The sequence below is a fragment of the Ornithorhynchus anatinus genome, chromosome 1 (assembly GCF_004115215.2).
Source record: "Ornithorhynchus anatinus isolate Pmale09 chromosome 1, mOrnAna1.pri.v4, whole genome shotgun sequence".
NCBI classification, from domain to species: Eukaryota; Metazoa; Chordata; class Mammalia; order Monotremata; family Ornithorhynchidae; genus Ornithorhynchus; species Ornithorhynchus anatinus.
The window spans coordinates 123731968-123744284 of record NC_041728.1 but is presented as its reverse complement, the minus strand read 5'-3'; positions in this window follow the sequence as shown (position 1 = coordinate 123744284).

Genomic DNA, 12317 nt, shown 5'->3' with positions numbered 1-12317 from the left:
CAGTGCCCTGCACACAGTAAGCACTCAATAAATACGATCGAACGAATGAATGAATAAATGTGAAACATTGGGGTGGATACAAGCAAATCGGGTTGGACACAGTCCCGGTCCCACATGAGGCTCACAGTCTCAATCCCCATTTTTCAGGTGAGGTAACTGAGGCACAGAGAAGTGAGGTAATAATAATAATACTAATAATTATGGCATTTGTTAAGTGCTTACTATGTGCAGAGCACTGTTCTAAGCGCTGGGGTAGATACAGGGTAATCAGATTGTCCCATGTGGGCTCACTTTTTTTTTTTATCCCCATTTTTACAGATGAGGTAACTGAGGCACAGAGAAGTGAAGTGACTTACCCAAGGTCACCCAGCAGACAAGTGGCGGAGCTGGGATTAGAACTCACGACCTCTGACTCCCAAGCCCGTGCTCTTTCCACTAAGCCACACTGCCAAAGGTCGCACAGCAGACACGTGGCGGAGCAGAGATTAGAACCCAGATCCTTCAGACTTCCAGGCACATGCTCTTTCCACGAGGCACACTGCTTCTCTTCTCTATCAGGTGGGCTGCAGGGGTCCGGCCTGGGCAGGACACCACAGATATCCCTTGGAGGCAAGGCCAGAGCTGGGAACCTGAGCAGAGAGTCAAATAGGGCATTTTAGTCTTTCTTCCCCATATTCGACCAGTGGTATTTATTGAGCACTTATTCTGTGCAGAGCACTGTATTAAGTTTTGGAGAGAACAATACAGAGCTGGTAGATACGTTTCCTACGCACAGAGACCTTACCGCCCAAAAGGGGAGACAGACACTAATATCGGTAAATAAATTATGGATATGTACATAAATGCTGTGGAGCTGAGGGTGGGGTGAATATCAAGTGCTTTTTTGATGGTGTTTGTAAAGCCCTTACAGTGTGCCAGGCATTATTCTAAGCCCTGGGATAAATACAGGTTAATCTGGTTGGACAGAAGCAGCATGGCTTAATGGAAAGAACATGACTTTGGGAGTCAGAGGTCATGTGTTCTAATCCTGGCTCTGCTATTTGTCAGCTGTGTGACCTTGGGCAAGTCACTTAACTTCTCTGTGTCTCAGTTACCTCATCTGTAAAATGGGGCTGAAGACTGTGAGCCCCACATGGAACAACCTGCTTGGCACATAGTAAGCGCTTAACAAATACCAACATCCTTATTATTATTATGTCCCACATGGGGCTCACAGTCTTAATCCCTATTTTACAGGTGAGGTGACTGAGGTACCGAGAAGTTAAATGATTTACCCAAGGTCACACAGCAGATAAGTGGTAGAGTGGAATTGAAATCAAGGTCCTTCTGACTCCCAGGCCCATACTCTATTGACTAGGGAGCACTGATTAAAAGGTATAGATTCAAGGGCATAGGCAATGCAATGCAGAAGGGAGAAGGAGTAGGGGAAAAGAAGGCTCAAATGGGGAAGGGACATGTGATTTTAGCAAGACTTTGAAGGCGGGGAGAGTGGTGGTCTACCTATATGGGTGGGGAGAGAGTTCCAGGTCGGATGGAGGATTTGGACAAGGGGTCAGCAGCAAGACAGATGAGACTGAGGTCTTGTCTTATGCCGTCGAGTCATCGTCGACCCATAGCGACTCCATGGACACATCTCTCCCAGAACGTCCCACTCTCCATCTGCCATCGTCCTGGTAGTGGATCCATAGAGTTTTCTTGGTAAAAATATGGAAGTGGTTTACCAGGGACTCCTTCCACACAGTAAACTTCAGTCTTTGCCCTGGATTCTATCTCATGCCGTTGCTGCCCAGAACGGGAGTTTTGACTTGAGGCAGATTGCCTGCCACTCGCTAGCCACTGCCCAAGCTAGGAATGGAATGGACAGGCCTCTTCCTTACACTCCCTCCTGTAGTCGAGACTGGTAGAGTACTGGAAACTCACCAAGTGCAATCTTGAGAGGGGGAGATTGAGGTACAGTGAATTAATTGGTGTTACAGGAGCGACGTGTGCAAACTGGGTTGTAATAGGGCAGCGAGGTAAGAAAGGACGGGGTGAATTGACCGAGCGCTTTAAAGCTGATAGTAAGGAGTTTCTGTCTGATGTGGAGGTGGATGGGCAACCACTAGAGGTTCTTGAGGAGTGGGGAAACAAGGACTGAACTTTTCTTAGAAAAACAGTCCGGGCAGCAGAATTAAGTATTGGACCGGAGTGGGAAGAGACAGGAAGCGGGGAGATCAAAAAGGAGGTTCATTCAATCATATTTATTGAGTGCTTACTGTGTGCAGAGCACTGTACTAAGCACTTGGGAAGTACAATTCAGCAACATATAGAGACAATCCCTGTCCACAACGGGCTCACAGTCTAGAAGGAGGTTGCTGCAGTAGCCACGGCAGGATAGGATAAGCGCTTTGATCAACGTGGTAGCGGTTCGGATGGAGAGGAAAGGGCAAATTTTACTTATGGTGTGAAGCTAGAACTGAGAAGATTTGGTAGCGGATTGAATAGGTGTGTCAAATGAGAGACAAGAGTCGAGGTTAACATCAAGGTTAGGGGCTTGTGAGATAGGCTAGTTGCGTTGTCTACAGTGATGGGAAAGACATGGGGAGGACAGGTTTTGGGTGGGAAGATGTGGAGTTCTGTTTTGGACATTTGAAGTCAGAGGTGTTGGTGGGGCATCGGGGGAGACGTGTCCTGAAGACAGGAGGGAATGTGAGACTGCAGGGAAGGAGAGAGGTAAGACCTGAAGAGGTAAATTTGGGAATCATCCAGGTAGAGATGGTAGTTGAAGCTGATGAGTTCTCCAAGGAAGTGGGTAGATTTAAAGACTAGGAGAGGGGCAGAGAACTGAGCCTTGAAAGACTCCCACTTTGGGAGGCAGAGGAGGCAAATACTCCCCTCCACTGCAATTAAAAAAAAAAAATGTTTTGCAATTCTCCCACAGTTCCCGTGTGACTCTGATGGCCATCACCATGTTTTAACACTCAGTCCAATTTTCAGCTGGTCTATCCTCTGTCCACTCCTGTTGTCCACCGTATGCTTCTATGTCTGATACATTTTTTTTTAAATCTCACCTCCCTCGGCCTTGGCCTCAGTCGCTGAGTGCCGTGATTGCAAAGTAGCACCCGTTTTAACAGGGACCTGGGAGGGGAACAGGACGACAACGGAGCAAAGACTTTAGGGGGTTGAGGTTCTCCCACCCACCCGACACTAGATTCTGTGGATTTCCATTCAGAATTTTCTATGTCATTATGTTTCTTTTTTTTTTTACAGTATTTGTTAAGTGCTTATTATGTGCCAGACACTATACTAAGCACTGAGGTAGATACAAGTTAATTAGGTTTCAGTTACAGTCTAGATTGTGAGCTCGTTGTGGGCAGGGAATGTGTCTGTTGTCCTAAGTACTCTCCCAAGTGCTTAATACAGTGTTTGGCACACAGTAAGTGCTCAATAAATACAATTGAATGAATGAATGAATGTCCCACATGTGATTCACAATCTTAATCCCCAGTTTACAGAAGAGATAACTGAGGCCCAGAGAAGTGAAGTGACTTGCCCAAGATCACATAGCAGACAAGTGGCAGAGCTGGGATTAGAACCCAGGTCTTCTGACTCCCAGGCCCGTGTTCTATCCACTAGGCCATGCTGTTTCTCTGTTACAGTGTGTAACCCGTGTAATTACCTATGTAACGTTTGTTCATTACTACTGTTTGTCTATAACCTCCAGGTGGGTTAAGGCATACATTTTATTAATGATGTATATATATATTTATGATCTATTTATCTATTTTGATGGTAGTGATGCCTGTCTACTTCTTTTGTTTTCTTGTCTGTCTCCCCCTTTTAAATTGTGAGCCCATTGTTGGGCAGGGATTATCTCTTTCTGTTGCCGAATTGTACATTCCAAATGCTTAGTAACCAGTAAGCGCTCAATAAATACTACTGAATGAATGAATGAATGGTGTGGGTGGTGCAGTTGGTGGTCCCTCCTCTCAAACCACACCCCGGGGATTCCTTCATTCCTTCAATCGTATAGATTGAGTGTTTACTGTGTGCAGAGCACTGCTCTAAGCGCTTGTTTGCATTGGTAAAGGGTTGTACTGAAGGTGGTGAATGGAACTAGTGTCATAAAGGGGGCCAGTGTTGTAAAATCTCACCCCAGGTGTTATAGAGCTGAAAGAGGGTATTTTCATTTTGCAACATTCTGCTGTACATCGCTTCTGGAAATGTTCAAAGTGGAGGAATTCCCACATGGCTAATATGACCAGGTATCAAAATGGGACACTCCAAAATGACATTCCTTTTCTTCTATCTTTTTTGCTGTCCCCCAGTGCTCTGCCCAAATTATCTAATTTGAGCCTCTGTTGTCCCCCTCTCAGTGTTGCAACTGGAGAGTTTCCAGTCCTCTACCAGTTTCGACTACGGGAGGGAGAGTCAAGCAGGGGCCTGTCCATTCCATTCCTAGCCTGGGCAGTGGCTAAAAAGTAGAAAGCCAATCTGCTACAAGTCAAAACTTGCCTGTGCTGGGCAGCAGTGGCACGGGAGAGAGTCAAGGGCGGAGTCTCATGTTTACTGCACAGAAGGAGGCAATGGTAAATCACTTCCAGATTTTTACCAAGAAAACATTGGATCCACTACCAGAACGATTGCAGATGGAGGTGGGGTGTTCTGGGAGAGATGTGACCACAGAGTCGGTCGGGGATGACTCTACAGGATAAGACAAGACCTGCTGTTGTCGGGCTGGGAAATTAAACAGCATTGGTCTGAATTGTCTTAAATCATTCCAAATCTCCTTATAGACCTGAATATGTAAAAAAAAAGACTATTATGCTTATTTAGTTTAAATAAGTAGTAACAACTTGCTCTCTAAATATCTGGCTATGACAAAATATTTGCTCAGCACTAAATGAGTAAATGGTAATAAATACCAAGTTAATTGAATGGAAAAGAATATTCATAAAGAAGTTTACCTTTCTTGGTATTTTTTATGTGCAGATAACCTCAGAGAAGATTGGGTCTTAAATTAAGTCATACCCCATCCTCATCAATCACCTGTTCTTCCTTAGTGGAGAGGGGTAACTAAGAATTTATGGCTGTAATAAAAAAAAAAAACTCCAGGAAATGTCAATTCATTCTGTTTAGTAATGGAATTTTTTTTTTAATGTCGCTACACATTCTGGGAGATTATGAGTCAGTGTAATCCCAAAATAGCAAAAATCCTCTGGGGCACATTCTGTCCCTAAAGCAGAGAAAGAAAGACAAAAAATAAAAATCAAGAGACGGAGCCACCCTGTGGGGAAATCAAAGCACTTCAGTCTCTTAATCCTAGTTATTCCTGTTCATCTCTCAGCAATTGCAACATGTCCAAAGACGGGAAACAGAAGTTCGCAGCATTCGGAGGGATTTCGCAATAGCTCCTGATGCTTACTTGGTTAATTATAACTGTCAGGAAGTTAATTTGAAGCAATTTAGCCTAGTGGAGAGAGCAAGGGCCTGGGAGGTAGAAGGAACTGGGTTTTACTATTTCTGGCTCTGCCACTTGTCCGCTATGTGACCCTGGGTGAGTCACTTCACTTCTCTGTGCCTCAGTTCCCCCATCTGTAAAATGGGGATTAAGACAGTGAGCCCCAAGTGGGACATGGACTCTTTCCAACTCTGTATCTACCCCAGCTCTTAGTACGGTGCCTAGCACGTAGTAATCATTTAACAAATAAGGTAATTTTTTTTAAAAAAGGATGACATCGGGAATTGAAGCCTGAAAAACGTGAGGTCACTGTACTTCCACTGGCCAAGTGGAAGGAGATTGGAAGAGGAATTAGAAAGCCAGGTTCTAGTCCTGTTTCACCACTGAGAAGCAGCATGGCTTAGCAGAAAGAGCACGGGCTTACGAGTCGGAGGTCATGGGTTCTAATACCGGCTCCACCACTTGTCTGCTCTGTGACCCGGGGCAGGCCACTTAACTTCTCTGTGCCTCAGTTACCTCATCTGTAAAATGGGGATGAAGACTGTGAGTCCCACGTGGGACAACCTGCTTACCTTGTATCTACCCCAGCGCTTAGAACAGTGCTTGGCACATAGTAAGCACTTAAATTCTATCATTATTATTATTGTTATTATTTCATGGCTGTGCATCTTTGGGCAAATCACTCAACTTTTCTGTGTCTCATTAGAAAATGAGGTTTGAATACCTGTCCTCCCTCCCTCTTAGACTGTGAGACCCATGTAGGATAGGAACTGTCCCTCTCTTCTTTCCCCCTCTCAGCCCCACAGCACTTATGTACATATCTGTAATTATTTATTTGTATTGATATCTGTCTCCCCTGCCTCTAGACTGTCAGCTTCTTGTGGGCAGGGAATGTGTCTGTTTATTGTTGTATTGTCATCTCTCAAGAGCTGAGTACAGTGCTCTGCACACAGTAAGGACTCAATAAATACAGTGGAATGAATAAATGAAAGAACCTGGATCCGGCCTGATTATCTCCTATCTACCTCTGTACTTATTCAGTCTATCAGTCCATCTATCAATCCTATGAGACTTGTTCCATTCAAGAAGATTTCATTCATTCATTCATTCAATCATTCAATCATATTTATTGAGCGCTAATTAAGTGCAAAGCACTGGACTAGGTGCTTAATTTCAGACCGGAGAACTCGCGCTAAGGACACGATCAGAGTGCTGGTGATTTGTCCACGGCCACTTGCCATGGACCACTCACCATTATTACTTAATCATCAGTGCTTAGAACAGTGCTTGGCATATAATAAGCGCTTAACAAATGCCATTATTATTATCATTATTATTTATATTAATGTCCATCTGTGGTGAACTCATTACAGGCAGGGAACGTGTCTACCAAATCTGTGATAATGTACCCTCCAAACTCTTAGTACAGTCCCGACACCTAGGAAGTGATCAATAAATACCACTGATCGATAGATTGACTGACTATTGGAAATACCCCTGGTGAGATTGTGGGGGCAACAAGGAAGGAGGTGGGAAGGGAAGAGAATGTGTCTTCCAACTCTGTTATAATGTACTTTCCTAAGCGCTTAGTACAGCCTAGGGAGAGTTTACCTCTGTGAGCAGACTCAGCGGAACTAAGGGCACTGAACCCCAGCAAACGGGAAGGCCGGTGCTGTGAGCAGCCGCAGCAAGCCTAGGGACCTACTAGGAGGAGCCCCCCATGGATAGACCATGGACCTGGGAGTCAGAAGGTCATGGGTTCTAATTCCACCACTTATCTGCTGTGTGATCTTGGGTAAGTTCCTTCACTTCTCTGGGCCTTAGTTACCTCATCTATAAACGGGGGTTGAGATTGTGAGATAGAGACTGTGTCCAACCCTATTCGCTTGGATCCACCCCAGCACTTAGTACAGTGCTTGGCACGTACAGTGCTTAACAAATACCATTATTATTCTTATTGGTAGGGGCACCAATTATCAATAATAATAAATAAATTATTATTATTAACAATTTGTGGTATTTGTTAAGTATTTACTATGTGCCAGGCACTGTACTAAGTGCTGGGGTAGATAAAAGCAAACTGGGTTGGAAGCAGTCCCACATAATAATAATGGTATTTGTCAAGCGCTTACTATGTGCCAAGCACTGTTCTAAGTGCTGAGGGAGATACATGTTGTCCCAGGAGGGGCTCACAGTCTTAATCCCCATTTTACAGATGAGGTAACTGAGGCACAGAGAAGTTAAGTGGTTCGTCCAAGGTTACAGAGCAGACAAGTGGTGGAGCTGGAATTAGAACCCATGACCTTCTGACTCCCAGGCCATGCTGCTTCCCATCCACCTCTGCATCAGACAGAAACTCCTGCTACTCAGAAACTCCTGGCTCTGCCACTTGTCAGCTGTGTGACTGTGGGCAAGTCACTTACCTTCTCTGTGCCTCAGTTACCTCATCTGTAAAATGAGGATTAAGATTGTGAGTCTCACGTGGGACAACCTGATGACCCTGTATCTACCCCAGAGCTTAGAACAGTGCTCTGCACATAGTAAGCACTTAACAAATACCAACATTATTACTATAGGCTTCAAAGCACTCAGTCACCTTGCCCCTTCCTACCTTACCTCGCTGCTTCAAAGCCTTAATAAAAGCACATATTCAAGAGGCCTTCTCCTTCTAAATCCTCATTTCCTCTTCTTCCACTCCCTTCTGCATTGACCTGGCATTTGGATCTGGATTCTTAGCCCCACAGGACTTGTATACATATCTGTAATTTATATGTTTATATTAATGTAATAATGATATTTGTTAAACGCTATTCATTCATTCATTCAATAGTATTTATTGAGCGCTTACTATGTGCAGAGCACTGTACTAAGTGCTTGGAATGAACAAGTCGGCAACAGATAGAGACAGTCCCTGCCGTTTGACGGGCTTACAGTCTAATCGGGGGAGACGGACAGACAAGAACAATGGCAATAAATAGAGTCGAGGGGAAGAACATCTTGTAAAAACAATGGCAACTAAATAGAATCAATGGCGATGTACATTTCATTAACAAAATAAATAGGGTAATGAAAATATATACAGTTGAGCGGACGAGTACAGTGCTGAGGGGATGGGAAGGGAGAGGGGGAGGAGCAGAGGGAAATGCGGGGAAAAGAGGGTTAAGCTGCAGAGAGGTGAAGGGGGGGTGGTAGAGGGAGTAGAGGGAGAAGAGGAGCTCAGTCTGGGAAGGCCTCTTGGAGGAGGTGAGTTTTAAGTAGGGTTTTGAAGAGGGGAAGAGAATCATTTTGGCAGAGGTGAGGAGGGAGGGCGTTCCAGGACCACGGGAGGACGTGGCCCAGGGGTCGACGGCAGGATAGGAGAGACCAAGGGACGGTGAGGAGGTGGGCAGCAGAGGAGCGGAGCGTGCGGGGTGGGCGGTAGAAAGAGAGAAGGGAGGAGAGGTAGGAAGGGCAAGGTGATGGAGAGCCTTGAAGTCTAGAGTGAGGAGTTTTTGTTTGGAGCGGAGGTCGATAGGCAACCACTGGAGTTGTTTAAGAAGGGGAGTGACATGCCCAGATCGTTTCTGCGGGAAGATGAGCCGGGCAGCGGAGTGAAGAATAGACTGGAGCAGGGCGAGAGAGGAGGAAGGGAGATCAGAGAGAAGGCTGACATGGTAGTCTAGCCGGGATATAACGAGAGCCCATAGCAGTAAGGTAGCCGTTTGGGTGGAGAGGAAAGGGCAGATCTTGGCGATATTGTAAAGGTGAAACCGGCAGGTCTCGGTAATGGATAGGATGTGTGGGGTGAACGAGAGAGACGAGTCAAGGATGACACCGAGATTGCGGGCCTGAGAGACGGGAAGGATGGTCGTGCCATCCACGGTGATAGGGAAGTCTGGGAGAGGACCGGGTTTGGGAGGGAAGATGAGGAGCTCAGTCTCGCTCATGTTTGAGTTTTAGGTGGCGGGCCGACATCCAGGTGGAGACGTCCCGGAGGCAGGAGGAGATGCGAGCCTGAAGGGAGGGGGAGAGGACAGGGGGCGGAGATGTAGATCTGCGTGTCATCTGCGTAGAGATGGTAGTCAAGCCGTGAGAGCGAATGAGTTCACCGAGGGAGTGAGTGTAAATGGAGAACAGAAGAGGGCCAAGAACTGACCCTTGAGGAACTCCAACAGTTAAAGGATGGGAGGGGGAGGAGGCGCCTGCGGAGGAGACCAAGAATGACCAGCCAGAGAGATAAGAGGAGAACCAGGAGAGGACAGAGTCCGTGAAGCCAAGGTGAGATAAGGTATGGAGGAGGAGGGGATGGTCGACAGTGTCAAAGGCAGCAGAGAGGTCAAAGAGGATTAGAATGGAGTAGGAGCCATTGGATTTGGCAAGAAGGAGGTCATGGGTGACTTTAGAGAGAGCAGTCTCGGTAGAGTGGAGGGGATGGAAGCCAGATTGGAGGGGGTCCAGAAGAGAATGGGAGTTAAGGAATTCTAAGCAGCGATTGTAGATGACTCGTTCTATGATTTTGTAAATGAAGGGTAGTAGGGAGATAGGGAGATAACTGGAGGGGGAAAGTGGGGTCAAGAGCGGGTTTTTTTAGGATGGGGGAGACGTGGGCATGTTTGAAGGCAGAGGGGAAGGAGCCATTGGAGATTGAGTGGTTAAAAATAGAAGTTAAGGAAGGGAGGAGGACAGGGGCGATGGTTTTAATAAGGTGAGAGAGAATGGGGTCCGAGGCACAGGTGGAAGGGGTGGCACTTGCGAGGAGGGAGGAGATCTCCTCTGAGGATACTGCAGGGAAGGATGGGAAAGTAGGGAGAGGGTTGGTGGGGGGGAGGGGAGAGGCGGAGGGGTGACTTTGAGGAGCTCAGACCTGATTGTGTTGATTTTTGTGATGAAATAGGTGGCTAGACCATTGGGGGTGAGAGATGGGGGAGGGGGAGGAACAGGGGGCCTAAAGAGAGAGTTAAAGGTCCGGAACAATCGGCGGGGGTGACGGGCATGGGTGTCGATGAGGGAGGAGAAGAAGTTTTGCCTGGCGGAGGAGAGGGCAGAGTTAAGGCAGAAAAGGATAAATTTGAAGTGTGTGAGGTCGGCTTGGTGCTTGGACTTTCGCCAGCAGCGCTCAGCAGCTCGAGCATAGGAGCTTAGGAGGCGGACAGAGGAGGTGATCCAGGGCTGTGGTTTAGTGGAGCGAGAGTGGCGGAGGGAAAGGGGGGCGAGAGAGTTGAGATGAGTAGAGAGGGTGGAGTTGAGAGCGGAGACCTGATCATCGAGAGTGGGAAGTGAGGACAGGGCGGCAAGGTGAGGAGAGATGCTTTTGGACGCTATGTGTCAATCACTGTTCTAAGCGCTGGGGTAGATGCAAGCTAATCAGGCTGGACCCAGCTCCTGTTCCCCCATGGGACTCACTGTCTTAATCCACAGTTTATAGATGAGGTAATGGAGGGACTGAGAAGTTAAGTTGGCTTGACCAAGATTACACAGCAAACAAGCGAGGGGCGGAGATTAATAATAATGTTGGTATTTGTTAAGCGCTTACTATGTGCAGAGCACTGTTCTAAGCGCTGGGGTAGACACAGGGGAATCAGGTTGTCCCACGTGGGGCTCACAGTCTTCATCCCCATTTTACAGATGAGGGAACTGAGGCACAGAGAAGTTAAGTGACTTGCCCACAGTCACACAGCTGACAAGTGGCAGAGCTGGGATTTGAACTCATGAGCCCTGACTCCAAAGCCCGTGCTCTTTCCACTGCGCCACGCTGAACGCAGGTCTTTCAGACTCCCAGTCCCGTGCTCTAATTCCTGTCTTCCCATCTAGACTGTAACCTCACTGTAGTTAGGAGACATCTCTACCAAATCACTTACACCCAGTAAGCACTCAAAACATACGATCGATTGATTGATCTGTAAGGTAAGGATGAAATACCTATTTTCCCTCTTACTTAGAGGGTGAGCCCCATATAGCAGAAATTGTGTCTGATCTAATTTCATTGTATCTACCCTAGTGCTTATTGTTAGTATTATAATTTTATTTTAATTATTAAAGATAACAATAATGACAACAATAATAATTAGAGTATTTATTAAGCGCTTACTATGCGCCAGGCACTGTACTAAGTGCTGGGGTAGATATAAGCAAATCGGGTTGGACATAGCCACTGTCCCGCGTGGGGGTCACAGCCTAATCCCCATTTTACATATGAGGTAACTGAGGTACAGAGAACCTAAGTGGTTTGCCCAAGGTTATCCAGCGGACAAGTAGCAGAGTTGGATTTGGAACACAGGTCCTTCTGTCTCCCAGGGCAGTGCTCCATCTAAGCAGACCATGCTGCTTAATGCAGTGTCTGGCACATAGTCAGTGCTTAACAAATTCCACAATTAATTAACTGATTAACTGTCTGAGCCCTGGGGTTCAGACTGGAGTGGGGAATGACCATGGAGTCTGGTTGTACCAGTGGGGATTCATGACTTGGGGTGGGGGGAGGAGGGGTTAAGGAGGAGCCTACAGGTTATTAGAGAGTTTAGTATAGTGCTTTGCACATAGTAAGTGCTCAATAAATAAGATTGAATGAATGAATGAATGAATGAGAGACAGCCTACTCTCTTTTCTTGAGTTTGTTCATTGAATAGGAAAAACAGCAGGCCCCTAGAGGGCATAAAAATACCAAATTGTCTGCTTATTGCCTTCTTCACTTCTTCACTGCCAAATTCATTGCTCACTAAGGTAAAATCGCACTTTAAAAGGCAAGATCCATTTAGCATCTAATTTTTATGCCCAGGCACATTTAGATATTACAATTAAAACTGCATTAGTCAAGCTGATTTATTCTTCAATTTTTCAAAGGGTTGCAATAAGATTTATTCACCCAGCTCCCATTCAAGTCAAACTTTAGGCCTCAAGCACA